At 46.1% G+C, this 27,681-nt stretch overlaps 1 protein-coding gene across 12 annotated transcripts in view; it reads left to right on the forward strand.

The window, feature by feature from the left end:
• NCOR2 (nuclear receptor corepressor 2) overlaps nucleotides 1-27,681 on the forward strand; it is a 232,456-nt gene that overhangs the window by 40,988 nt on the left and 163,787 nt on the right. Inside the window, exon 1 of one of the 12 annotated variants that reach the window (XM_071571896.1) lies at nucleotides 9,821-9,855. The exons of 10 other annotated variants lie outside the window; for them this stretch is intronic. The gene's annotated coding sequence lies outside the window, so the exon portion shown is untranslated. Of the gene's footprint in view, nucleotides 1-9,820; nucleotides 9,856-12,292; nucleotides 12,309-27,681 lie in introns of those variants that run through there. One more of the 12 variants, XM_071571897.1, reaches the window with a different exon arrangement.

The following is a 27,681-nucleotide window of genomic DNA, read 5'->3' on the forward strand; positions in this document are numbered from 1 at the left end:
CTAGATCAACCTTGGTGCTGTTTCGTCAGTCTCTGTGCCACACTGACCTCCTCATAGGAACTGTCCCCTATCCCTCCCATCCTCTTAATGTCTAGGGAGTTGCTCCTGCCTCCATAAAGCATTGGGGCCTGATGGCTCATCTAGTTACTCTGGTCACAATGACTTAGCTCACTGCTTTATAATCTCTTAATATCCATCTTTCCAGGCTTCCTTCAAACAGCAGTGCTTTCAAGCTGTGTGTCAGTTTGGGGATAAACATCATAAGCTGAGGTGTAAGAACAATTCTGAAGTAAGGGAAAGCTGCTGAAGTTAAAGACGCTTAAGACGACGCAGCAATCACGACCACCAGAAGCAATTCTCCTCTCTCCAAACAGCATGTTGAAGGCAGCCTGTTCCTGTCCTGGGCATGGTCAGGTACTTGGTGTATTTTGAAGATGGGCTGTCAAGGCAGAGCTGGCTCTGGCTGCCAATTGCTGACTTCTGAGGTAATGTGTCCTTGATAGAAGGATGTGAGTACATCAAAGGAAGAATTGTCGTTACTGTCTTTTCACCTCCTTTTGAGAAGGCCAGGTCTGTTAAAGGACTCTGCTCTGGCAGAACTGGTCCTACCCCTCCAGGAGATGACTGCTGGTTTTTCTGAAGTCAGTAGTGGATATGAGGAGGAGAGCCAGCCCAAAAGACCAGAGCAATCTTGCTGCTTTTTTATTCCCACCCTGCCCCACTGTTCGTTTTGCTTACATATAAAATTCCAAATTGTGTATTCAGTGTAGTATCCAAACTTGCCTGATGCAGGGGCAATGGTCCTGAGGACCCACAGCTGGCAGTGTGTTTTGAGCCGAGACTGCTCTTCATTAATCAGCAGATGCACTGCAGAGAGACACTTGGGACAGCAGCTATGGTGATGAATTACAGAAGATTTTTGTCACATTCTGGGCAGTCTGATTCTTCCTTGTTGATCGTTTCCCTGGGAAAACCTCCAGGGAATGAACAGGAGAATCATGCATCCCCTTTTTCTCTAGGAATGGGAAATGCTTTGCAGTATTTCCCTGTGCTGCTTCATCAGTGAATCAGAAGGTCCTTTGCAAACCTTTAATTAGTCCTTGATTGGCATCGGCACCTTCACACCCACCACCCTTGTGACTGAGCAACAAGACTGGAGAGCCTTGTTACGCCCTGTCTCCGAAGTGGAAGTGTGAAAATAGAAGGATCTTGGCCCTTATGAAGCCAGAGGAGTCTAGAAAACCACAGGGTGTAGTGACTGCTGTAACTAAGTGATTTGCATGGGTGCAGTGACCTGAGCAGGGCTCTGCACATTTCATGCACAGTTGCGTTAAAGGGATGCTGATCATTTTCAGCATGACCTGCTAATTATTAGAGCAGATGAAAGCCTTTTTTTTTCTCTTTAAATCCTCCTCCCCCTGCATGTTCTCTTCTCCCTGCTCCTTCCCCAGGCCCTTATCTAAGCTAATCAACATGACACAAACAGCCGAAAAAGCAGTATTCTTACAGCAGCTATTAAGTAGAAAGGAGACAACAGCGTCTGGAGCCCCTCGGGAGGGGCTCGCCTGGTATAACCCATCGCTTTTAACAGCCAGAGTGAGAGCTGCAGAGTCACAACAGAAAAGCTTTAAGCGTCTTTCTTTTGAGCTCCTAATATGCAGTGATCTGTTTCCTGTGATGTCATTTTTTAAGAAGACCAGAGTGTGAAAACCTGAGTGTGAAATTTCGGTGCTGATGAGGGGCTTTCCAGATAACTGATACATCCCTGATTAAAAATAATATCAATAGCTATATATGGTTTTTGGTAAGTCTTCAGAAGTTCAAGGCATATGGCTCGGGCCTTCAAGGAGAATCTTTCCATCTCAAGTGTCCACTTATTGTTGGTACAGCGTCCTCAGCAGCAGAACACACAACTAGAGGAAGGTCATCTTAATTTGATGAAGTGGTTTCTGTGATTGCATCAAGCTGGACACATGGGTTTGTTTTCTTCTGTATTTCAAGATTTCTTTTGTCTAGAGCCATGGGAGGGATTTTCCGGTCTCCTCTGCTCTGGTTTAAATGCATGCTTGAAAGTTGTGCTTGTAGTGATAATGGAATAGGCTGAGACAGAGGACAGACACATCTTAGGAATTTCAGTTGTGGTGGTATGGTGGGAGGAAGCTGAGCAAATAAATGGACACAATGTTTAAACAGTGTATCCTGAATTGCTTTCATTTGGTTCTTATTTTGTAAGCCATTGGCTGGGTTTTCTGTCCTTTCAGAAATCAGCAGCTTCTTATGAAATATGGAGCTGTTTAAAAACAGACAGCAGCTGCTCCATCCTTGCGTCAGCACGGACTCGGCAGAAGGAAGGGGAATGGTAGACGGTTGTTTAGCTGTGATACTCTTCCCTTCATTGCTGTTGTCATATTGTGTTAACAGAAGGCCTGATCAAATATACACCAGGAAAGTAAGACTTAATGTTTCTTTGTTCTCCTGGAATTGTGCTGGGAGGGGAGTGGGGGAATGTTTGAATGCGACTTTTATTTATGTGGTTCAGATAGCTCAGCATTGCCTGTGTTGGTAGATATGTTGTTCTGCTCTTATTTCTTAGGCTGCTGCTGTATTTTTAGCTGGGAAAAGTCTTTACTTGGTTGTTTGTACAAAACCTCTGCTGTGTGATATGGAAAGCTCGGAGGGGAGGTAAATATTTAACAGGGAGGGTATGCTGTGTTCACACTGACTTCCTAACTGGTTTTAAACTATTTTCATAAAAAAATCTCAGCTAGATAATTTAAAAAATAAAACGAAAAATGAGGAACATTGTTGCACAAGAACTGGAAAGAACCCAAATAGTTTGCTTACTGTTAAAATTGCGACATGACTGGAAACATTTGGTAAAGAAAAATTAATTGCCTGGTGTATTTGTGGTTTCCTGTTGAATCTCAATTTCTAGAGGAGGTTGAAAATCCCATGGATGTTTCCTCAGATTACTAGATAGCATTATACCTTGTGACCATGATGAAAGACCTTCAGCAAAGCATGGCAGATATCCATGGCTTGCTATAAAAAGTCTCTCCCATCTGGAACATGACTGTTTTCTCCTTTTTAGTAGCATGGTTTGAGCAAAGATAAACATGCAGTGAGATTTAGCCTGGTCCAGTCTTATTTCATTGCCAGTGTGCACTTTCCTCCAGTCTGGGAGTCACCTTAAAGAAGAATGCTCCTGTGGTCATATCCTCAGACAGACCTTTTAATGAGCTTTGAAGCCATGGACAGGCTGGCTGGCAAGGAAGGAGGAGAGGGCCAAGCAGTTGTCATTCAGCAGAGGATGGGCTTGGATGTGGTGGAAGGTCTGCTCTGACCCATCTCACACCACTCCAGAGTAACAGTCCCGTGCATGTTGAGCTGAAAAGCCAGAGGTTGTAAGAGTCAGATGGGAGAAATACGAGGAATGTTTGTATGGTGCCCTTTGAGAGGCACCACCATAGCCAGTCACTGAGAACTTCTGTGCAGAGTTGGAGCTCCTTTTGAGGAGCCTGATTGTGTACAGGGTCCTGTGGAAGGGTCTGGGTGAGCAGGTAGGGTGCTAAATGCTGCAGCAGACAGATGAGGAACCTGGTGGTTCCTACATCTGGATGCTTGGGAAGCATCTGAGAGCTGCTGGGTGAAACCCTGGGGTGGAGACATCTGGCCAGGGATCAGGTCAGAGCATCACAGCTCTCCTTTGGCCCACAGCCCCAGCTCTGCCTCCTTGTTTGATCAGGCAGACCTTTGTGTACGCAGAAGTTTAACTCGTGATGACACAGGTCTTAGCATTGTGAAATCTCTGAGGCTCTTCTGGGTATTCCTGTGGGAAGGGAAGAGTTATTCCTCAGATAATTTCCATGGGGAAATAGTTAATCTCATAAACACCAGGGGCTGTTTTCTAAAGAGAAGGCAGGGCTGTGCGGGAGCGTGGTTAACCATGTAGAGTGAAGACAGGCTGAAACTCATAAAGGAAAAATGTATGTAGGAGTTACAGCTGTGTATGAGTGTATTAAGGCTCTAATTTGAGATCACTGACTGAGATGAAATGAGCTGCTGTGGAGTGACACTGCTTTCAGGGAGCTGAAAGCAACTTTTTGAGATGGATGGTGGCCCCACAACTGCAGGTGCTTGATGTCTGAGAACATGCACAGTACAACAAAGTCTGCTTCTAGTCCTGGAAAACAGTAAAGTGTTGGGTTTTTTGCTGTAATTTGAAATAATGACAAAGTTATTTTAAAATTAATAATCATTACCTTTCTGAAAATCCCCCAACCAGCTTTGATTGTGTCTATTCACTCTTGGGCTGTTGGGAGTTAAATTTACCTCTTGACTCAACTGTGGAAATGGTCTTCATCTATAGTTTCCCAGTTTAGCTCCTGTATTAAAATTATGACAAGGCTGGGGTTTATTTTTGTCTTGTGTACATTTATCTCCTGTGTATCCTCGTGTCTATTATTAGAGTCCTGCTCCATTGCTAAATGGATTGGCCGAGTTCTTGGGGACAAAATATTGAAGCATATGACTAGTCTGCAATATGCCTCAGCCACTCGGCTCTGCAGTATTCATAGTGCCTGGGTTTACCCAGTGTTTGTCACAGCTTGCTTATTTTAAACACTGAGGATGAAGTGGGCAGAGCCAGCAGATAGGAGATGTTCAGTGGCATATCAGCTTGTAAGTGGAAGTAGGGAGGAGGTGGAGGGGAAGCTCCAGCTGAAAATAAACAGATAACAGTGGTGTATGTTTGGGAAGCATGGCCAGGGCACAGCCCTCTTGTTTTGTTTTTTTATTGGGACTTTTTTTTTCTTGGCAGGATATTTCTGTTTCCGAGTGCAAATAAGGGAATGTCGAATCGTCTGCAAGAGACCTGGAGTGGTATTTGTTTGGCTATGAACTTACCCTTTCTTCAATTAAAAAAACCCTGGAAACTTCCGATGGGTTCAAGCCATATTTCCGAGTCCCCATGACTGCCACTTCTGCTGGTTGGTGGCTGGACACTTGTCCTCCAATCTCTACCTGGCTTTTTGGCTTGCACAAGAGCGACTTGTATTGCTGCTGATCTTGCCTTCTGGTTCCACATCCAAACTGAGCTGTTCTTTAGAGTCTTTCTGGGCTTTGCTCCATTTCAGAACTTAGTTATGGAATATCTTAACTGTGTTCTTGCTTTGCTTATGGGATCTGTTTGTCCATGTGGCCTCTTCCATGTCTGCAGCTCTCTACCAAGTCTTAGGAAGACCCTCAGGGTCCTGCCTGCTATAGTGGTATACCTTTCAGAGGTTTAGTTTTTGGTCCTTTTGTTTTTTTTAAATAGCCTAGGCAGTGTCTTTGGCAAGGACTCACAGAAGCAATTAGAGAAGACTCTTCCTGGTATAACAGGGTTTGGGATCAGATTCTTGATTTTTATTCACTTCTACTTTGTTTCTCTTAAAAAAATGTGTTGAAATGCTTTCCCTATTCCCCTTTGTTCCTTTTTTTTTTTTAAACTTTTCTGCTATCCATGGGATGCTCTCTACTACTGGACCTCTTGATCCAGTTGCAGAGGCCTGGTAATGCCAGCTTTTGCACAGATCCTTGAATGAGTCGTCTTTTTCCACCTCCTCCCTTCTTTGTGTTCCTCATCCAGCATCCTTTGGTTCTTACGTATGTGACACGTGCTTCCTTCTTTTGCCTGTGTTAACAGAATTTCTGATGTCAGAGCCTGTTCCAAAGGATGCGGCTTGGCCCTTGCAAAGCTTTTTCTCTGCTGAAGGCTCCACTGGTAGAGGAAGGTGTGCCCAGGATGGAATTGTGCTTGGGCTGGGTGTGTTTCTGGAGGCTCTGGCTTGTGGAGCAGGAGGGTGGTTTATCCCTGGCCATGCAGCTGTGGGTGTAGGAAGCTGAGTACTGTGGGGTAGGGTCAGCACAGTGGACTGAGTTGCCTGAAAAGTTTGCTGTGGCTACAGAATGGCTTGGCAGGTGGGGGAGAGTTGGTCAAACAAACCTGCTTCCACTAATTGTCTGGCCTTTGTATTTCTTTTTTTTTTTTTTAATTTCATGGACTTTAAAGCATGCGTGACTGAACAGTTTAATTAGCTGTGGGAACTGCCGGAGATAACTTGCTGGGCTTTTCTGCAAACCTCTCTTCCCTTTTCATGTTTTCTGTGCAGCAGAGTTGCTGTGAGCAGGCAGGCAGGAGTGCCCACGGACGTGGCCCAGGTAAGATGTTACCACCTACAGGTAGTGGTGTGAAGGCTGACTGTTTGCTGGTGGGAACCAGTCCCTAATCTGGTACCCCTCTCTGGGCACGTTGCTTTTGGGGACAAGGTGCACCTTCAGCAGAGCAGAATCCAGCCACATGCATGAGCTGTGCTCGCTGGGGATGCTCTCATACCTTGGAGACATACCTCTTTCATCTGGGTCACCTTCTTGCACTCCTCTGTTGCAGAGTAGACCTTATGCAGCCATTGCTTCATGAACTGCATGCCAAGTTGGTAATCTCTGGGTGATCATCTCTTCTGCCTTCCACCCCAGAATGTTTCAGTGGCTGTTGAACTGGTTACGGGAGGAATACCAGCAGTGTTGTTAAAGTTGTATGGGCTTTACGGAAATATGAAGGTTTGTTATGGCCTACCAGGACATTTTCAGAGGCTGCTAATGGGTGATATTCCCAGAGACTTGGCTTGAAATCCTGCTCCCCCTGCAGTGAATGGGTGAGTGAATGTTCCTCATGACTTTGCAGGGACTGGCCTCAGCCCAAGTTCTTCTCCTGGTTCCATCAGGAAAGTCGTCATGTCTGGATCCCTTGCCTTGGCTGGATGTGCTTTCCAGGCCATGGGAACTACCTGAGTGGTGGGTAGAGGAGCTGTAAGTGGCTGCAAGTTGTTCTTTCTTTTCTGCAGGAGAAGCAAAGACCCACCTTGGGATAATGGAGGTTATAGCAATAAGGTCCTGGGTTGTGTCTCTGGCTTTATTAGCAATGATCAATATTGATTTTCTGATGTGTTTCTCTTGTGCACACAGTGATTTTCTTTGGTCAAATATGTCTTCTTGTTTTGTTCCTGTGCACAAATGGATTGTATTTGGAGCTGGTTTCCCTGCTACAGAGGCTGCTTCATCCTGACACCCAGCAGTCTGTCCAGAGGTTGTACATGATTGAGCACACACTTAATCGATTTGGAATTGTTAAAGGTCAAGGATATTATTGCAGAAGGTTCATTTTAAAAAAAGCATCCTGTAAGAGGTGCTGGTGGTTATTTTCTTTAAATCCTTAGATTAGGGGTTTCAGAGGAAAAATTATTAAATGATGTCTTAAAGCTGAATAAAGTCAGTATTGAATGTTCTAATGTCTTACAGATGCTGTGGGGTTGCAGGGTTTTATTTTAAATTTAACAATGGGAGTTGGAGTGGCTCCAGCACTGTAAAGAATAGTCTCTTTAATTAAAGGTTTAAGCTAGAAGAGTGTGTGTAGTGTGATGCCATTTTAAAGTTTCAGCAGGGCTTTGTAGTTGTAACTTGTTATTCCCCATCTTGCATCATACATCCGTGTGTCCGGGGTCGTGATGGGGGTGGATTTTCCTTGCCCAGAGAAGAGGTTGGTCTGTGTAAGGGTAGAAAGGTTTCTCCAGATGTTTTAGTCTTGACTTCACTATTTTCTCTTTCCTGTGAATCCTGATGCCCACTATAGGATGCTGTGTGTTAGCAATGGATGTGTTGTGTTACATCCTCATGCTGCTCACAGCAACATGGTGTGTTTTTCCCTAGTAGGTTTTTTTTCTTTTCAGGCTGGGGAAAGTGTGTTTGGTAGACATGTTCTTAGATGTCATCGTGGTAATAGCAAGTTGGGTACTTACTGTGAGAGTTAGGCTCTTCTGTGGCAGTAGGAACTGTGGCCTTCTAGCAAAGGCTGAGAGCTGTGAGTCTCTGACAAGTACTAAGGAACTTTTATGGTTTGCATTTGGTGCCTCCTGATATGTTTATTCCCATAAAATAATTAATTGAACTAGAGCTCCAAGCAATGTTATCACCTTTGCACATTAGAAAATCATAATCATGCTCTGTGACTTAATGAGATTTAGAAAAAAATGTTCTTTTTTTGTTTGCCTTCTGGTTTTCAAGTGTTAAAGACTCCCATGGGTCGTGCATTCAAGTGCTTTTTGGAGATCACGGGGGCAGTGGGCTGTCTGTAGAGGGCTGACCAGAGAGAGCCACCAGCCACCAATGCAGAGCAGGAGCCTTCAGGTTTCACGGAGTTGTTGCCAAACTTGGAGCTGGATTGTGAATGCTGGCAACACTGTTTTGAGAACTAAGCAAGGAGAATGGAGCTAACTCCCATTTTTGTGGTGGTCTTGGCTCTGCTATTTTTTTAATTTGTTCTTTTATTTTGCATTGTTTTCTTTGCTTATTTGTTAACTTGCAAAATTTGACAAATTCCAGAGGATCTCCCAGTTCTTGTGGTAAGTTTTACTCAGGGCTGCAGTGAGCCAGCACATGACTGTGGCACTCACTGAGCTTCTGTTTAGAGGTTTAAGTGTGTCTGGGACCTGCTGGCCTTCAGGTGGTCAGTGTGTGTGCCAGGGCATGGAGATAGTGGGGTCATCCTGGGCAGACTGTGTGCGTAGTCATGGTAAATATTAACTTCACATGATCTTGGGAGCTGCTGTATGTGTGTTAGCTGCTCATTTCTATAGGATTTGGCTGCAACTCAATCACGAGGCTCCTTCATCAGTCTTCCTACACCGCTGACTTTAATGATATCTTGAGTGTCTTCTCCTCCTCTGAGTTTTGCTGTTGTTTCTCAGTCTTACCAGGGTGTATTAATACTTTTAACTCCCTTGGCTGCAGAATAAGCCCAAACTGTGTATGGGCAGTTTTCCCTGCACAGCCATAGGAGCACAGGACATCTTGAGTGCAGGTGGTTCTCCAGGACATCCCTGCAATGCTGTCCGAAAAGGACAGATGAATTACAGAATCACAGACTATTCTGAGTTGGAAGGGACCCACAAGGGTCCAACTCTTAAGTCAGTGGCCCATACAGGTGATTGAATTCTCCCGGACTTGGTGAGAGGGGATTTGTAAAGCATCTTGCTTCCCTGCAGCTCTGCAAATTGCATCCGGAGCCCCACCAGCCTCCTCATGGCTCTCACGGGAGGGCAGTGACAGGATCACATGCACAAGTGTTATTTTGTGGTCTGTTTTCTCTCAGGCCGGGCGAGCTGAAGGAGAACCTCGTGCGCAGCTTGCTGGAGGCAACAAGCAGAGCAAACATACCTGCTGAGTAACAGATTGAAATGAACCCCGAAAAGCCCAGATGGGGTTGTGGCAGTTACTGCAGATGCTGCATCTGTGACAAATCAACAAATCCACTAGATGGGAAACAGTTCCTGTGTGCTGTCCCTGGGAAGAGGAGCATCCTCCTGCACGACTGCCTGATGACCCCGGACTGTAACACTGGGCAGCGGTGCAGGAAGGAAATGGTTAAAGGAGGAGAGGTTGTCAAGTTGGGTTAGCCATCAGATAGCTAATATTTTAGAGGTTTTTCAGAGCTAAGCTATAAAAAGGCCGTAGCAGTATTTCAACTCGCCCATTGTCTGCTGGAAGCCAGCCAGCGTTGCCATGCCGACGAGGAATTATTACTTGCTGCCAGAGCTGGAGGAAAAGCTCATACTTTTGGCTTCAAAACAGGAGGGGTGGACTTATGTAATCCACTGTGTTTATAGGCTGAGACTGGCAGGAGCATTGAGAAATAATTACAGGCTTTCCATTTCATTTCCAGCTTGGTTTTAAGGCTGTGTGGCCTCGCTTTATTTATTTATTTTGAAGTTAGGAGGGTGGCTGCTAAAGATGCAGGAGGTGATGTGGGGATGCTGCTAGGTAAGTACCCCCTGCTTCCCTCCCTGGGCTGGCTGGCGGCTTTTGTTTTGGTGGCATTTTGTGTGGAGAGCTAAACTAGGCCACAGCAGGGAAAAGTTGCTTTGAAAAACTGAGACTTGGCCCGGCGACACAGAAACAGTGTTTAGTGTTGGAGGCTGAGCACATACTCCTGCAGTTGCCTGGAGGTGTCCAGCTGCTTGCTGGTGGAGGTAAAGTGCAAGGTTTTGTGAGCCCCTGCTGCTTTCTGAGGTGATTTTATCCCTCCAGCCCTCCTTGGCATGAAGTGTGTAATTTGGGAGGGAGGGTAGCAACAAGGAAAAAGAAGGAAAAAAGTTTGGAAATGTTTTTTCTGGACATCTTGGTCTAACGTGTTGCTCTGTTGGCTGGACAGGAATTTGTTGGTGGGATCAAAGCAGTTTTGCTGCTGTTTGGTGCTTTTGAGAGGTGAATTGCAAAGTTTTGCTTGTAGTTAATGTGGGTTTGTTCATCCCGGGAGCAGTCAGCAGATGATGCTGTAATTTGGGTTTGCCTGAAAAGCAGCACTCAGTGTGTTTTGACTTTGGTCTGGCCAGTGGGAGTTCACAGCTGCTGTTTTGGTGCTGGCTGTTGCATAAAGGGAGTTACTGCTGGTACACTCTGCTTGCACAACTTTGAGGACAGATGATTTTGCTGGTTCTGAGGGTCATGGTGCTGCAGTCACGGGGAGGATGCTTCTGGTGCAGTGGGAATCTCAGGAGAGATGGTGGGATGGGGCTTTAGCTGGACTGGAAGGAGACAGTGAGGAGGGGGATGCTGTGGATGGGATGGGGGAGGGCTGTGCTGGGGCAGCATCAGAGCCCCTGAGCTGGTGTGAGCTCTGCCACACGATGTTGTGCTCAGGTTTCCTTCAGTAAATGAGAATCCTTCAACTGTGACTTTTTAAATCTCTTTGACATTGGGTGTAAAGCTGCGAAGAGTGGATGAAGCCTATTTTTGGAGGGGATATGAAGAAGAATGCTTTGGTATTCTTCAAACTTGCCTTGGATGTTACAAAGGTGTATAGAAGCTGCAGTGTGCTGTGATTTTTTTCTTCCTAATTTTTTAATAACATTTCCTTTCATTGCACAGCGTCCTACTGAGGAGTTACATTCTTCTTCCATGCTAATCTGCCCTCTTGCCACTGTTGTCTGGTGTGTACAGATGCAATATCCCTACTGCTGTGCCAGGCTGCTTTAGAGAGTGTACTCTAGTGTTGGCCAGCACTCGTGACTCAGATGCTGCACTTCTTAGGGACAGCTGCAGTCCCATGTGAACATGTTTGGGCCCCGTCTTGAAACACAGAGGTGCCTCAGTGGAACTGATGTACACAAAGGCTCGTTGAATGCACACTGCAGAAATAGACTGCTTTTTCAACAGTTTCCCACAGTTATGGGCAAAAACTTGGGACAGTGGTGACACACTTTCAGTGGGGAAATGTTCCTTGAAAGAGCAGGTTTGACTGGTGTTATCAGAGATGCATAGGTGTGTTGCACAAAATAATTCAGTCATTGAATGATCTATAATGCTGCTCTAACTCCTACCACAGATGCGGTTAGACTCAATGTGAGTTGGATTTGTTACTGCAGAATTTTTTTTTCCTTTCTCTGGGCTTCATGCCAAGATGAACTGTATGTTCTGTTCTTAAGAGCTATGAGTAATGTATGTGTGAATCTATAACATAAGTAATACGAGTATATAAAATGTGTGAGTATGCAGGATCTGAGTATCCTGCGTCTGCAAAGCACCCCATACATGCTCTGTGTGCGTTCTGAAATAGGGTGTGATACATGTCTGGGCAAAATTAATGACATGCCTTGGAGTTACTGCTCGCTGCAGATCCCTGTCTGATGGCCTCATCCCAGAGAGCTGAGCTGAAATCCCAGTCGCAGCTACGGTTTAGCTGCTTAATTGCCCTTTTGGAGGAGTTACAAATTAGAACTGGAAGTCCCTCCCTGTGCCTACAGCAGAAGCCACCCTTAACGGAGACAAGAGGGATGCTTGCACTGTTGTTTCTCAGGTGCTCAGTGGAGCAGAGGGGTGTCTGGGGGTGCTGGGGGGCTATGCCTTGGAGCAGGGGTGACCACAGTGTGCTGGGAGTCCCACTCTTTACCACCCCAGGTAGGTGCTGCTCCAGGAGCTGCTGTAGAAGCAATACATTCCAAGGCAAGCCAGCTGCTTCTAATGGGATTTTTTATTTATTTTTCAAATGAATAAAATGGGCTTTCACTCATAAATTATTTTTCTTATGTGAAAAAAGAGAAGGTGGCAAGTAGCCAATTTCCCCGCCTCCCTCTTCCCAGCTCCGATGAGGTCATTGCCTCTTAAAGTTTATACCACGCACTGTGAGACATGGCTGGAGGAGCAAGAAGGCAACAAATGGCTCTCTTGGAGCGGGTGGGAGCGATGACCGCCTGTCCCTGAAATGTTACTGAGCTGTAAGTGATTCCTGGGTGGACAGAGTGGGGAGGGGGCCTCGTACAGCTGTCTGGTAAAACTTTGTAGGACGAAGATCTGGGTGGGAGGGAAACACCCTGGTCACTGCCTGGTCCTTGCGATGGTCCACGTACAAGGCATGGCAGGACATGGGGTGTTTTGGAGGCAGGTCCAGGGGGTGGTCGTGAATCTTGGTGGGCTGCCAGGTGGAAGAAGACTGGGCATAAGCTTTGGCAAAATGTGATTGGCAGCAGTCCTGGCACTCCTCATCTCAGCTTGCTGTTGTGTCCATTTACTTTTCCTCAGGAATTTCCTCAGCGCTGATTTTGCAATGGGGTTGCGAAAGTTCATGACCCAATGAAGGATCTCTCCAAGACCTTTATGTCTCTGGCTCAGTGGCTGCCTGGAGAAGTTGTTTTTCTTTTCCCTTGAATGCCATGCTGAGCTGTGTGTGGATTCCTGAGCTATTGTTTTCTTCTTGCGTGTCCCCCCCACCATCCCATGGAAACAGGAGTGCCTGGACTGTGAGGTGGTCCTTTGGGCTTTCCTACAGGCTGCAACACAGGAGGGGGGATTTGGAGGGCTGTGCCTTCCTCCTCACAGCCTTTGCTGGAGTGCCTGGGGACAGTGGCATGCGGTGCCTGTGGTTTCCAGGTGCAGCACTGGCCTGAAACCACAGTTTTGTAGGTGCCGTAATTAATTATTGAAATATCAGAGCTTATTTACTGCCTTGTGCCTTTGCCTTGGCTCAGATTTTGGCTAGAGTTTGCTGTACCTTCTAGGGGTGATCAGGAAGAGGACATTTAATGCATCGTTAGCTCTTACTGTCTCACAGCCCCATTGTTGCTCTGGGGAGGTGTGATGAGCTGAAGACTGCAACTGGAAATTTGTAAGTGGGGGGCTTGAGGAGGGAGGAGTCCAACATGCTGCTGTGCCTTTAGGCACAAACTTAATAAAACCCAACCGTCTTTAAATTTGGTGTTCCATTGCAGCTTGTCTGTTCTGTGGAAATCATTGGAAATGTCCTGTTACTTCCAGCAGCTCCTGTGCTGCTGCACCCCAATGATATCTTCTGTTCACGAATTCTTTGGGGTTTTTTGCTTCTCCTTGGCAGCCTTGTGGATTTTTTTTCCCCCTGTCGACACAATACAATCACTCCTTGTTAGCCTATCTTGCTCCTTCTTCTTTCAAGGAAGGGAAGGAGCAGGGGAACCAGATCTGATAATTCCAGTGAGTAGAACTGTTCCCTTGAGCCCTTTATAAAGAAATAAAAAGGCTCTCCTTCTCTCTGCTTCTCTTTGAGTACAAGCACTTTACCCTCTTGGATTCCCTGCAGGCTCCTCATACTGCTAAAATTGAAACATCAAGATGTCTGAGACAGCAGGAATTACCATCAGTGTTTTGACACCTGGAGGTACAATTTCTATTAGCTTTTTTATAAAAACAACACCAGTTTTGCCAACAGAGTTCTCATTAAATAATGCATGAAGACCTCACTCCTGACAGTAGGTATTTTTCTTTTACTTTCCTGGACTCTTGGGTAATGGCTTAATTTTTGTGACCATTGGGGAAAACCATGCACACTCCCACACATGGAAATACATACACGGATACACACGTGCTTAATTCCCGGGCAGAGAGTCAATTACCCCATTTGCTAATTAATGTGGAGAGATGGGGGAAAGCAATTTGAGGTTGATCTGTTGAGCAGGCTTGGATTGTTGTTTTATTTTTTGTAAGCAGCAGAACACAGGTCCTTGTGAGAGCTTTGATGGTAAATAAGACTGCTGGTGTGTGATCTGCGGGGCCCTGGGAGGGTCTGTGTGCTCCTGGACAGAGATGAGCACAGGGTCATCAGGAACAAAAATGGAAAACTTGTGCTTTTGTCTGGATGATGCTTGGCATGGAGCATATGCTCTGTGCTCTCTTTTGGGGGAATTGAAGTGAAACAGAAGGGCACAGCATGTGGATGTGACTACTAATAGTGAGAATCAAAGTACAGTTTTGACATTTCTAACCTAATAAGTGGTGCTGTGTGTGAGCGCCTGCTTATTTTCCTTTTTTACCATGAGATGCTTTGACAGAGGAGTAAAGTCCCATTTTGACATTTCTGTCATTTTAACTAAAGAGAGAGATTACAGTAAATTGGATTAAGTGAAAATCTTCTTCAGATGTTTGTGGTTTGGGCTGATTTATGGATAGATGTCATTTGAACGTCATTCTGCATTTTTTAAGCATCTGCTTGATGGTTGCTTTAATGCTGTTGCTGCAAATAGTCCACGCAGAGGAGGGAAGGCTGAGCAAGCAGCAGCAACCCATGACAGAGCTAATGCTGGTGTGTGGCATGGGGACAACAAAGCACTGTCCTTCTCACATTCCCAGACACATAGTGCCAGATTCTGTGATGGGTGCTTGGTTCTCATTTGAGTTCCTGTTATTAACCTTTGTTATCTTCTGCTGAGAGTCATTTAAATAGGCTTTTAGAAGTATTTTTCCCACTTTGGAGAGGATGGTTCAGCACACACGGTCCTTATCATGCACTTGGCAGATCTTGGGTTGCCTGTTGCCCCGCGACCAGCAATGACGTTTTTCTTGGTTGTTCTCATGCAAAGTCTCTTAGAGTCCTTCACTTGCTCTGTGTGTGTGACTTTTCCAGAAACAAAAATACTCTCCTAACTGTGTTCTGGCTCACTAACATTAGCAACGGCATGTGAAAATACTTGTCCATGTACTGATATTTCCAAAAGATAGTGTTGAAAGTTCTTCTTTAAACTTACAGCTTGAGACATCTGAAATATATATGTCTTGTGTGGCTTCCTCCACCTAAGCTATTTCAAAGCTGCTGGTGCCATTTGGAAAGCTGCAAAATCTCTTGTGGGTGGTGATGTAATCAATACTGTAATCAAATCTGCCAATGATGTCATTGATGGAGTAGCCCACTGTTCCCGGTGTGGTGATCAGTGTCTGTACAAATGGTGTGATGGGAAAGCAGGAAGTACCACCCTGGGCAGTGCAGGGCAGTTGTTGGCCAGTGCTGCTCCCGGAGCTGTCTCTGCTCTGCACCGAGCAAAAGCAGCGCTGGTCCAGGGCCGTGTGTGACTGGGGCTGAGAGTGAGAATATAAAAATTGCCTTCGTTCTCTGAAGAGGTTGGATTTCTTAGTTTGTGTCTGTGTTGACTTTTACTGTCCTGATGCAGCAAGGGGCTGCCCAGATGCAAGATGCGCAGGTAGAGAGGTACAGTTGGAAGCAGAGCACACCAAATTCCTGGCTGCTCAGGGTAAGTCAGCTGGTGATGCTTCACGTGGAGCCCCTCTGAGCTGAGCCCCACTGGTTTGATTTGTAGTGTCTCAGCACTGCAAGGGATTTTCCCATGCTGCTGGAGACACCAGGATTGTGGTCTTGTGTTTTCTGTCTCTGTGTCCACCTCAGTGCTTTTTGTCCACCCTTGCAGTTAAAAGATTTTGCCTTTTGCCATGTGAGCATTTTGTGCCTTGCTGGTGACTCAGAGTGCAATTCTTAACGCATTTTCTGTATTATTTGTCATGATATGATTATTAGTTGAAGATCTCACTACAGAGGGAAGATAAATTTGTAATCCTGCTTAGTGTGTGATCTTATGCAGCTGAGTAACTCTCATTACGTAAGGGACAGTGACCTGAAATCTTCTTAAACTGTCCGACAGGATGCTTTTCCCTTCTCCACTTCACACATGGGTGTGATAGAGACTTTAAATGGTTTAAAGTTTAGCAGTTTTACTTAGAAATCTGAATACCTTCTGATAACTAACCTTTGGGTTGGTGTGCCAGAGAGAACAGTGGTGCCTCAGGGGGTTGGCAACTTTAATGCATCAGTCTACACATTAAACAGATGTTTTTGCATCTCTTGCAGCCTGGCTTGCTCTTTGGGATTGCTAAGCAGCATTTAGAAAGGGTGCCTGACATGAATGACAGGAGGATCAAGCAGAAGAGCTTGATCACAACCTCAGGAACATTCACGAGAGAGGCTGAGGTGGGAGCTTCAAGGAATGGCTCTGGCACTGGGGAAGGGCTCTGCTCCATCCCTCTCCATCATGCTCCCACTGCTGGATGCCAGCAGAAAGGGTAGGTGGGTGAGCAGGAGGAGAAGAGCTGCTGCTTGTGAAGAGTGAAGAATGAAAAACATCTGCTCCAGCTGTGTGCCTCATTGCTCTGGTTTTTAAATTCTCTCAGTAAAGCAAATGAGAAACTGGCGGTGCATTTCTTGGCAGGGACCTTGTCTTGCTGGAATTGAAGAGATATTTCCCTTTCTACCCAGCTGGCCCTTTCTCCTCTTATCCCTCCCAGGCACGTAGCAGCCCCAGGCTGAGCTTGGTTGAGGCATTTGGTCTCTCCTTGCTGGAGAGGATGATTGGAGGGCGCTTAGTAACTTGTTACCCCTTAGCCCCATTCCCTGAGAAATGCTGCATTAAATATCTTAGTGTTGTGAGCTCCATCTAAAGTTGTGAGGCTTATTCTGTCACCTCACCTGTCTGCTTCAGCACTCCTTGTTGGAGGAGGAAGCACAGGCTGCTTGTGTGTGAAGCCAAAGACCAAGGATGGGAACTGCCTTTTCTTTGTGGAGAAGCACAACTTCATGGGTCAGACCTGGAGCATGCAGTTCTTGAGGTCCCAGTTGCTCCAAGCTGGTGCTGGATACAGCCTCAGGCTGCTCAGGAGTTTCCTTCAAGCTAAGCAAGCATCCAGGCAGAGGGATGCTCTCTCTCTCTGGGTGCTCACCTGCGGTGGGGTGTTCATAGCCCTTGGAGGTGGCTGGTCATGCCCAGGTTTGAAGCCTGTGGAGCGAACGAGTGAGGCTCCCCTGATGTGCTCACTGCAGCTGGGAAATGTTGGCAGCACTCTGGTACATGAAGGAGCATCTCTTCCAAAGTTAATATCCCAGTGACTGGCAGTGGGGAAGGAAGAAAAGGTGGTTTTTCTCTCTGGTGCGGGTGAATCAGTGCTGTCTGTGATGGATTCTCACTGCGACAGGCTCTAAATGGGAACTCCCAGGGGAAATTAGCCTGCAGCTTTTGCCTTTATTAAATATTCTCCAGTGCCATCCCAAAGGGCCACTTTTTAGTGCTCTGCAATGGTTCATGTGTATTTTTAACATCACCTCCATGGAGTGTGACAGTATATGGCCTATATTTGCATTAAAGCCTACATACAAATAGTTAAGAAATGATAGATAGTGTGCCCTGTTCTTCAGGTCTGTAACATGATGGGCCTGTACAAGTGTGAGAACCTCAGCTGGAGATACAAAACATTATTACAAAGTCCGATAACTTACTTAGAGTTATGGCTTATAATGATTGATTCAGCCATTTTTTCAAACACCTATTTAATGATTGATTAAGCCTTTATAAACTATTTGTAACTTTTAAAATGGGACCTGATGTAGCTCCATTAGCATCTAGCTAATAAAATACACTGTGGACCTGTAATGCCAATTAGGTTGACAGAAATTATGTTTTAGGCCTTGCACATGTTGAAGCATTAAGTATCTTGTTACAGATTATTCTTGGTGAGTTTAAGATGCAAAAGAACAGTCTGCTCCTCTGCTTCTGCCGAGTGCCTGCAGATGCTGTCCTTGGGAGCTTTGACACAGAGCTCATTGCTGACTTGGAGCAGAGCCTGAGTGATGCTGGTGACTATTCACCAGATCCCAGCTGACCCAGCTTCCTGCTGGAGCAGGGGGCGTCCTGTGCTTTCCCTGTGGCCCTGCCTGATCTGGGCTGAGTGAGCTAAGAAGCATAAAGGGAAGGAGGGTGGTTTGCTTGGAGGCGTGGGATGCCACAGTGGAATTTAATTGAAGAGGTTGGGCTGAACTGGGAGAGGGGGAAGAGTGCTCTGAAGCAGAAGAGGTGCAGGCTAAGCTCTACATCCTACACTTGTCTGTGCTGTCTTCCTGATTCCTAGAATCATAGGATATTTTGGGTTGGAAAGGACCTTAAAGATAATCCACTTCCAACTCCCTGCCCACCAGACCTTTCACTAGATCAGATTTCTCAACCCCCCCCAAAAGCTGGCTTCACCTTTATTTAACCAATACCAAAAACTGAAGATAAATTCTGTACACAGGGTTATAGGGGACTTTCTTTTTTTTTTAAATCTGGCTTCTTTGTACGTGTATAAAAGCATTTTTTTCCATCAAGTGCTCAACTTTCCATTTGCTTGAGCTGTACAGAGCTGGCAGCTGGGATGAGCTGTGTAATGGGATATCTGAATCGCAGCAGGAAACCGGCTCCAGTTTAAGCAAACCTGATTTAAAAGCACGTTCAGTCAAACCAGTACAAACTTCTGCTTGGAGAAATTAAAACTACTTTATTTCCAAGTGATGTCACTTCTGCTCAGGTCAGTAACTACTGCTGAGTGATGCTCAAGTGGATAATGAGTAGAACTTTTCATTTGCAGGTTGAGCAACAAATGTCCCTGATGTTCTGCCTTTCTCATGGGGCTGTAGAGTGTAGGTAAAATCTGGCAAGGGCTGACTTTTCATCTGTTCCTGCTCCTGCCTAGCAAATGACTTTCTGCTCATATGATTAAATGATCTTGGTGACTGGTGTATGTTTGAAGGGTAATGCTGTGCTTTTCCTTGGCAGTCTGAGCTTGTAGGACTTGGAAATGTTGTGGTGAGGCTGACGATGTAAATGAGCACATGGGGACGTGGGAATGGTCCTGCCCTGTGGGTGGCTGATGTAAAAACAAAACTGGGAAGCCTTTTTCAGGCTGGGGCTGTGGAGCAGGGAGGTGGTTTCGGGGAAGGCTGCAATTAATATTTCTCTTTCCATGTTGTCAAACAGTTCAGCATTCATTTCCTTACCTCTGGCATCTGTCTGCAATATTTGTGTGCTTGTTTCTGGAGATTTCCTACTCATCAACAGGAGAAGACACAGGGAGAAGGGATTGGCTCTGGTAGCCTGTGCCTGTTATTTGGTCCCCAGCCAGCTGTTCTGCAGCTGTTTTCAGTGCAGAGGGTTTCCCAGAGCTAACCCCTACTCTGGGCAGGAGGTGACAGGAGCTGACGGTGCCCTGCCTGCTGCCCCTTCCAAGGGGTGTGTGTGGGGGGTGTGTTCGAGTGCCAGGTGCTTCTCTGGGACGTTGTGATAGGGTGAAGAAAATTAAGGTTTATTTACTCCATTTGACTTGCTTGAATATTTTTTCTTGATTTTTCTCTGTCTGTAAAGTTTATAACTTTAACCCAGGGCTCAGAAATAAACCTTGGGGGACACGAAATGGGAGAGGGGAAACAGTGAATTTCCCTTTGGGTAAGAATTTACCATTCAAGCCTTGACCTTGTTAAAACTTGTTAACTCAATAAAAGCCTGAGTATTTAAAGACAAGTGACTTCTTCCTGCCTTGAGGGGCATAATTAAGCCTTTCCACACCCCTTAAACTAGAGCTGTGGGAGGAAGACTAAGGAGCTCCCAATCCTGCCTGTCTAAGTCAGTCAACAACATTCTAGCTGGGTCATCTCTGTCCTACAAGGCAGCACTCCTGAGCTGTGTGGAGCTATTGCCGGAAGGCTCTGGAAGTGCTGGGAGAGTGTGGCAGTGATTGCGTAGGAAACGTGGTATTTCCCAACCCTTTGGGAGGATGACATTGCTCCTTTTTCAGGGCAGGCAGGTCTTGCATCGGTTGGAATTGTGGTCAAGTGTTTTGTATTAAAGCAGACTGAATTTCCTGGGTAAAACATGCAACAGAGCTTCATGGGGCATGGAGTGAGGAGGAGGCAAGGCAGGGGTTATGTTCATCCATAAAAGTCTCTGTACAACTTAAAACAGGAGTTTTCCTTCAGGATGTCTCATCTATGTAGCATGAATTTCAGTCACCTTTCAAGGACTCCTTCAAACTATTCCACAGCCTCCCAGAAGCCTGTGAATGACAGGCTGAAAACCGTTGTTCTGAGCCCAGGAGAGACCAACGACAAAGGGTATGACCAGGCTGCAGTTTGAGAAGAGTCCTGATCAGCAAGGCAGGACTCCTGGTCTGCTGGGCTCTGACTGACAGCTTTGGACAGCTTGTTGTCAGCAGGACTGAGCTTGGCAGGGAAGCAATGAAATCCCGTTTGCCCACTTGTGCGGGTTCAGTTATTAAACACATCAGGAATCCCCATCTGTTTTGTAAGACTGTCTGTAGAAACATAACCCAAAGCTTGGCTCCTGCAAAATGCTGTTTGCCTCGGAGTGAAGCTGGAGGGAGCTGGAGCTGTGCAAGCTTTTCCTACTTTTCAGGGTAAGACTCCTCTGTGGATGCAGAACAGGTTTGCTGCAGTCCAGGCCTCTTCCTGCACTGGGCTGTGGTTTGTGTACAGGGTATTTGAGAAGGGAATGGAGGAGGAGGTGGAGGTGATGTCCTTCTGCCCCCCCTTCCCTCACTGCAAATTGTCAGGCATTCTGAGAAGTGCTGCACATTGTATGCAAACGTTTGAATTTTTTTGGTGCCTCTGGAGAGGCTTTGACTTTCTGTCTAGAAGCTATTAATTACCTGGACAAGGAAAGCAGAACATACCCAATTAATGGCTCCTACTGCTTAGACCTGTCTCTCCGACTGATCTGCTGTGAACTAATGAGCAGCTCCTTTTACTGGGCCACCAGCAAGCCAGAAACTGCTCACCCTTTTTTCTGGGGAGAAATGAAAGCAGCAGCAATGTGCAGGAGCAAATAGCTGGAATTCAGTTATTAACCTGGGCTGAAAACTGACTCTGTCTGTCAGTAATTACCTGGGGGATGTTAGGAGGAAGGCCTAGAAGAGGGTTCAGAGCTGGTATTTGACAGACCATCACAAGCAATTGAGGTGGCATTACTTCAGTTCCCCTCTGGAGTCTGGGGTGCAGCGATATGCTGGATAGGTGGAGTGACTGCAGTGCAAACCTGGAGTGAAATGGGTTAGTTTAAGACATCTCTCCTCCCAAACGACTCCCTTCTTTAGTGATATTTTATGGCACAGCTGCATAGCATCTCATATTTTTGAGTACCTTGGTTTACAGGTCATTTAATTTATTTGCAGGCTTCGTTTCAGATCCCTAGGGTAATTCTGTTCCTTTGCACGTGTCTTCCCAGGGAGGCATTAAACTGTGCAGTTTGTCACAATAGTTCAGCTTTTATGCTGGCAGTTGGTGCTCTTCAAAGATCCTCGTGTGAAGTTTAGACTCCTCAATCATTAGGGGATCATGAAAGAAAAGGAATAATTTAGAAGGCAAAGATGTTTTGTCGTCTTTGAAATTGGGAACGTGCGAAATGAGAAAATGTTTAGCGGTACAATCCGCCTCAAAGAACTTATCTTAGGAACTCCAGAAAATGAACTTCCCTTCTTTATTCAGGATGTAAATAACCGAAAATGTCACTCCTGAGCTGAGTAATTTGTTCAACAAAAGGATCTGGAGGAGATGACTCCGCTTGCTTTCATGAACGTGCCCAAGACATCAGAGGACCTGTCTCTTTAGCAACATGAACTGAAGGGTTTGAAAATCAAATGAGCAGCGTGTTCTTTGCAAAATATATAAATAAATCTCGCAGGTGCTTTGTCATCTGCTTTGCATTTTAAAAGCCTTGTTTATCTGGGTAGTCTGGGGTTTAGATTAGCTCCTGGGAGCTGCAAGTGGACGCAGTGGCGTTGTGTTGTTACAGCGACGGTTGTTAATGCGCTGTTTAATGTACTTGGGAGCGTGGCTGAAATAGCCACATGGTTACTGTACCTTTATTGCACTACAGCAAGGAATAGCGTGGGTTTCTCTTGTTTTAAAGTTGCTGGTGCGTGTTTATTCAACTGAGGTTAGAACTGTGTAACAGTTACAATATTTAAGCCCATGTTTAATGTAAGAAAGGGTAGCTGAAGTGGGAAAGATGTTTTATGGTGTGTTCAGGGACGAGACAGGAGAAATGGGATCTGGGAGTGGGAAGAGGAGGAGCTTTAGCCTGGAACAGACTGTCTGCTCTTGCCCCATGGTTAAAATTCCCTGGATCCCATCCCAGCTGGATGTGGCAGCACAGGGAGAATATTGCAGCATTGTAGGCTGCCAGACAAGGGGGTAGAGGTAGAAGAGGAGAAGGGTTTGGTTTTTCCTTTGCACAGGCCATCTTGCCCCAGCAGATGTGCTTTTTATTTTCAACTCCTGCATTTCTTTATCTGGAGCTTTAGGCTGGGCTTCCATCACAAAGTGGGACATTGTCAGCATTTTTTCCATCCCTTGGGTTTTACCACTCACTTATGTTGGTTTGTTTTTGCTGTCCTGCACTGGTTTTCTTATCTGTCTCCTTTCTGGCTGCCTAATCTGTGCTCTGGCCTCTGACTGTCACTCCTTTCCTTTCCTCCCTGAGTCCCCTGCCCTGTTTCCCTCTGCAGTCCCAGTGCCCGGGTGGCTTCATGTTTGGTTTTTTTTTTAATTTGCTCTCCGGGCATTTCCATTTGTCTTTGCAGATCATCTTCAACAAAGGCCTCACATGGTCTAATTTGTTTTCTATTTCCAGCCCAGACTTAAAATAACTCCTTTGTTCCATGAATGGCCTGTGCATGGATCCAAATCCCACCTCCTCTTTTTTTTTTCTTTTTTTTTTTTATGGGTTTCTGTTTCACTGTTCCTTGTCACTATCTTTAATTACTTGAAGTGTCCCTTTTGGGCATTTGTGCTGCAGCTGCCAGTCAGGAGCTGTGGGTTGCGTGTGGCCATGTGCGTGCCGGCTCTCTCCACTTCCCGGCAGAGCAGCGTGGGGATGGGTTTGCAGGGCAATGGGTGCCCTGGCACAGGAGCAGCAATGCTGTTGCATAACAAGAGCAGCTCCCTGCGGACAAACTCACTGTCCAAAGAGCCACGGGTTGTCTGCATGGGTTTGCAGTCACAACTGCAAAATCAGGAGATGCTTATTTTTTCTAAACTGATTAGAAGGGGAAGATCCAACAACGGGAGTAAGGAAACTAGAGGAAAAGAAGCACATTATGGCAGGATTTGAAAAGCCAAGGCTGAGACCAGCCGTGTTGATGCTGACCTGAGGCTGTAGCCATGGCCAGGCCAGCACTTGGTATGTGGCTTGTGCATTTTAATAAGACAATGTCCCTGTAGCTGAGGAGTGACAGCCAAGCACTCCTGCAAAGAGAAATGGGTCAGTCTTGTTCATTTAAGCACATACATGTCCCTCTGGGAGCCATCACAAGGTCACTTGCAGCCCCTTTGCCGAGGGCTGAGACGTACTTCAAGTGTGTGAAATCCACTGCAAGTGCTCCCCTGACAAAGGGTGTCCATGGTGGTCCGGGGGTGCAGATGTCTCATCAGCTCTCAGAAGCCACTTTCTACTCCTGAGGGCTGGGGTCTGAGTGAGGGCTGTTGGGCAGGAATCACACTGCACAGTCAGCATATCCTTCCCGGAAGCATCAGACCAGTGTCGAGCTGCTGCCGAGAGCAGCCAGGCTGGCAAACCTGCCTTGCGAAACACAACCGGGAATGGGGTTGGCACAGTCTGACCCTCTGACCTTGCTCCACGCTGCTACAGTGCCAAGATCTGTACACAAATGCAGGCAAAGGTTATCTTGGGGCAAAGCTAAACATGGGTCCCATGCCCAAAATAGCTTGGAAAGATTGAAAAGGAGAAATATAAGTGGCAAATCCTGCTTTGTGGCTTTGGGCAGTGATAGGAACAGGGCTGCGATGTCATCTTTCGTCAGGGATAGGAACTGGTTCTGCATGGAGCCATGCTGGGATGGGAGAGCTGATGCAGCCTGGAGGTGTCCAGCTATGAGACAGCAAACCAGGATGAGAGACTTAAGCTCCTGAGCTTCTGCCATTCCCTCTGTGGCCTTAAGGACCAGTTGTACCTTCTTAAAAGGGCAGCACCCTGCTCTGAGCAGCTCTGCCATGGTGCTGCAGGCCCTTTCTTCCCCCAGATCTGCTGCCCTAATTGCTTGTACATCCACACCATTGATCAGGTGAGGAAGAAAATCTAGTACAAAAGAGAAGAGGGAGGAGCGTCAGCTGGGGAATGGCACAAGAACTGTTTTGGGTCTCACTGTGGGAGGAACACCTGAGGACTTGCAAGGTCTGACCATCATGTGCAGCGTGCTGCCAGCCTGGCTTGGCTTTAGTGCTCCTCCAAAGCAAGAAAAATGCTTTAGGATCACATGCAAGTACAAGCCTGGGCCCTTGAGGTTGAAATAACCTCTCCTCCATGCCATGGAGCTCAGGATGTGCCTGATCTTTGCTGTTGACCCTGTGCTGCAATGTTAGTGTAAAACCTCTTGTGCTCTGCTGTGATTGAATGCTACTTTGGATTCCTGGGCTGCAGACACTGACATCGTCATCTTTATTATTCTGAATAGAGCCCTAAATTTATGGCAGACGGCCTGCTTTCCTCTTGAAAGGACTTAATAGATACAGTACATACAAATATTTGTGTATAATGTCAACTGTCTTCCAAGAAAATTTCATGCACATATTGATTAGACAAATCCATTAACGTTATGTTGTGGTGCATTTCTTAGGAGTGTCTCTCTACCCATTTTCATCACATCTTAATTGTTTTTGCTTCCACTCCTCCTTTAAAGCAAGGGTGGGTAAATCTCTTAGCTGCTTTTCAGGTCTGGTTTTGAGCTAGAGCTGCACAGCACATCAGTGGGTCGGCAGCCGATGGGCAGTACACTCTGTGCCACACACAGGTGGGTGCTGGGGTTTTAAGCATCATGCTTGGTTGGACTCCTGGAGGTGGATGTTACACCTTGGTATTAATTAACCATTATTAACAAAGGTCTCCTTAATTTTTATTTCAAAATACACGAGTTGACTGGAGGATATATACCTTTTATTTCTTGTTTGAGGTGGAAAATTGTAATGTATTTAGCATTTCATTAAAGACGACTTTGTTGTTTTTTCCAAAAACAGCATCATTTAATGTAATTAAATATGAGCTTTGTTGTCAATACTCTTCAATTAAATGGACTGGAGAGTGCCAAAAGCATTTCTCACATTTGTCTTGCCTGCGTGGTGTGGTGGTACTAGTCGTTGTCTTTTGCAGTCATTTTGTGGGCTACCTCCTAACGTCTTCTATAGACCATCCATGGTCCGTAGACCACAAGTTGAGTAACATTACTCTGGACTTAAGAAATAAAACATTCTGTTAATCTTATTTCAGCATGTCCTTGCTCTTAAAAAAAAAACAAAACGTGTATTTGAACTTGAGCCATGTGTTTTCATTGGGATCTTTAAAACTCTTCAGAGCATGGATGAACCGGTATTTTCTGTGAGCTGGGAGTGTCTTATTGTTCTCATCTTTCAGACAGATGAACTAAGGCATGGGGTAATTACAGCAACTGGCCCACATTTGTACTGTGTCAGCAAAAGCAGGGACCTCTCCTGGGAATCCTGCTCTCCCTGAGAAGTCTGACCCAATCTGGAGGGTTGGCTCTAACTTTGAAGAGCAACAAGTGTGTTGAATGATGTTAATTGAAATTTTTGCAACTGGGTTTAGTTGCAAGCCCTCACTTTAGACTTGCGGTGTTTTAGCATGGTCCTGTGTCAGTGTGTGCTTGGCTGTGGTTGGGAGCTGTGCTGAAGGCCGACCATGGAGCTGGACAGCCCTGTGTCTGAGTGCTGGGAATCCATGGATAACTGTAGGATGTCATGGACTTGTCCATGCCCATCTTTTGGTCTGCATGTGAGTGTGCTTGACCCAGTGCTGTGCACCCTGTTACCATGGGCTGTGCCTGAGCTGGAGGACACTGCTGGGATTGGCAGGCGCTGGGCAGCAGAGTGTGCGGGCAGAGCTCCTTGGCATGTGGGCCAGCCTGCAGCAACTTGCAGTGGCTTGTAGCCTCCTTTCATGGTGTGAAATGGGAGAACAGGTGATGGGGAAACAATTTTAGACAGTAAATGGCACATGAGGAGGAGAAATAGGGAAGCAGAGTGGTGGCAGGGGGATGATGGGGGAGTTTTGAAAGCTTCAGCAGTGGGGCCCAAATCCTGAGAGTCTCCCAATAAGTAGAAATCAATGAGTGTAGAAGGTTTCATGGTCTCTTGCCTCATCATGTAGCCCTGACTCTGGGTTTGCTGGTTATCTCCAGCTTTCTCCTGTTCCTAATCAGAGACCATAAATCTCCTGGTACCTAGTGCTGTAATGGCTGACACAGGTCTGTGGGTAAAACAGTCTCAGATGGAGACTCCAACTGGGGAGGGGAAATACTTTTCCTGTGAGACAATGTCTGTTCCTCATCAAAATCAGTTGAGAAAAGTAGGAACCAAACAGTTTGATTTTAAAGATTTGAAGAGCCTGGCTGTGCTCTCTATCTTAATTCCATTAAGCTGCTCCTATTGTTTGTGTTTCTCTCTTAAAATAATTAATAAAGGGATGTGGAGGAGGCACCCCAGTGTCTTCTTGCTGAGACTAGGTGGCCAAGCAGTTTCCCAGCTGCACCCAGTTCTGAAGCGAGACCAGCACTTCTCCAGCAAGATGTTGTGCTCCCGCTTTACTCCCAGTGGCAGCACCCACAGCCTTGTTGCCAGCTGATCATGGACTCTCCTCCTGGAGCAGTGCTGGGCTGGGCACAGCACAGGGTGTGTGAAAATGGGATCTGAGGTGATGGCATTTGTGGAGCTGCTCCAGTGCTTTGGTGACCTCATTTGGTTCCAGCCCACAGTCCCACTGTGGTGGAAACATTGGGCTTGTTCTGAGATTTTGTTGGTGACCCGCTGTTTGTAGGTTTGGAAACACATGGACAGTACTTCTTCAGCTATTCGCAACCACTGTTGGTTTTCCAGGGCTTATAACAAGAAGCCTCAATAGAGACAGAGGTGGCTTGCTGCCCTTGTTAAGGAAAAATCCCTTTTGTGTTCCCTCTGGCTTGTGATTAGTGCAGGGCGTGGCTTGCATACACTGACTTGGTGCAGGATGGTTTCGTTGGCCCCTGTAAGTTCATCCTGTGTAGCCCTCCAGTAGACAGTTAACTTTTTTTTAGTTGCACAGACAGAGGCAAAAAAGCTTTTGAACTGTTTTAGAGCTTGATACCGTGTGGCTTTGCACCTGGTGCTGGGTTTTAAGCCTAACTTCTGATGTGAACAGTTCAAAAAAAGAAAAAACAACCTATTTCTTTTACTGTAGCAGCTGCTGTGGCATGGTCAGGTTTATCTGCTGAGGTTCCAGGGAAGCCTTGGCTTGCTGAAAGCTGCCAAGGACTCTGGGACCCCAGCTGGAAGTGTGTGTGTATGTGTGTGTATATATATATTTACACGTGCTAATTAACTTGTAGCTGGCTGCAAGCCAAGATGTCAGAGTTTAAATCTGTTATTAGGAAAGTACCTTAAATTACTGCAGATCCCAATGAGCTTTTGGGAGCCCTTTAGAGAACCCCATGCATGTGTCCTTAGCTGCTGCAAGG

This window comes from Pithys albifrons, chromosome 17 (genome assembly GCF_047495875.1).
Source record: "Pithys albifrons albifrons isolate INPA30051 chromosome 17, PitAlb_v1, whole genome shotgun sequence".
Classification (NCBI taxonomy): domain Eukaryota; kingdom Metazoa; phylum Chordata; class Aves; order Passeriformes; family Thamnophilidae; genus Pithys; species Pithys albifrons.